A 976-nucleotide genomic window follows, 5' to 3' on the forward strand; every position below is an offset into this window, starting at 1 on the left:
CAGAGGAAAACGCGGTAGGTTTTATAGTACATTTTTGACAGAAAACAGATACTCTTGATTAGGAATGTCACTGACATCTGTGATTTTATGTTTTACCAAAAAAAATAAGGTTTTGTTCCAAGAAGAACTTTAGTATTACTTTAAATAGAGAATAGTTCTGAAATAGGCCTTTCCAAAGCCGAATCTGGTTTCTAGCGACCTTAAAACACCAGTACGAAACAGAGTACGAGTACGACGTTTGAATTTCCTGAGTTCAGTTACGTTCCCAGGGCCCTCACTCCTCCCTGTTGCTGACCAGTTGAAAAGAAGACTATCAGTACAAGATTTTTCTGAAACGCGATGATCGAAAACATAAGCACTAGGTTTGAAAAGTCGTGCTCGTAAAAAAATCTCTTACTGGTTTTCCAATGTTAAGGTCGCTATCATGGCATATGACAAAAAATAATTTCCTTTCATTTTTTGTTCACATTTCACACGTCACGTGCACAACGACAGTCATGCGATTTTGCGCGTGCGCACAAAAGCAGTGATTTGTGTAACATTTAGACAAAGCAAAGTCGTTTCAGAGCTAGAACAAACCACACGGTTAATAAATCACTACGAAAAGTTATCAGAATCGGTTAGAGCTCTCACACACCCTAACGCAAGTACAATCGAGTACCGCTCCGAAAGCAATCATGTCATCATGACGCAATGAGGAAAGGTTTCGTTGCTTTGTGACTTTGGGGAGAAAAAATCGCGGGCTCAGTCAGTCCACGGAGGTAAGCGTGCGTCGTGTCCGCCATCAATCCACCGTACGTAAAAAATGTTGGCGACTGGTAGATTTACCCATAATTCCTAGTGCAGGGAAACTTGAAACGCACATTAAGAAAAACATGGCAAATGCAAGTACAGGGACAATTTTCGCAAAAACATGTGCCTATTGGCTGTATTAGGTTTGCAGTGTATATTGTTGTACAATGTACAGCCGCTACTA

Source organism: Oculina patagonica, chromosome 4, assembly GCF_052425735.1.
Source record: "Oculina patagonica isolate OP01 chromosome 4, crgOcupat, whole genome shotgun sequence".
In the NCBI taxonomy this organism is placed as follows: domain Eukaryota; kingdom Metazoa; phylum Cnidaria; class Anthozoa; order Scleractinia; family Oculinidae; genus Oculina; species Oculina patagonica.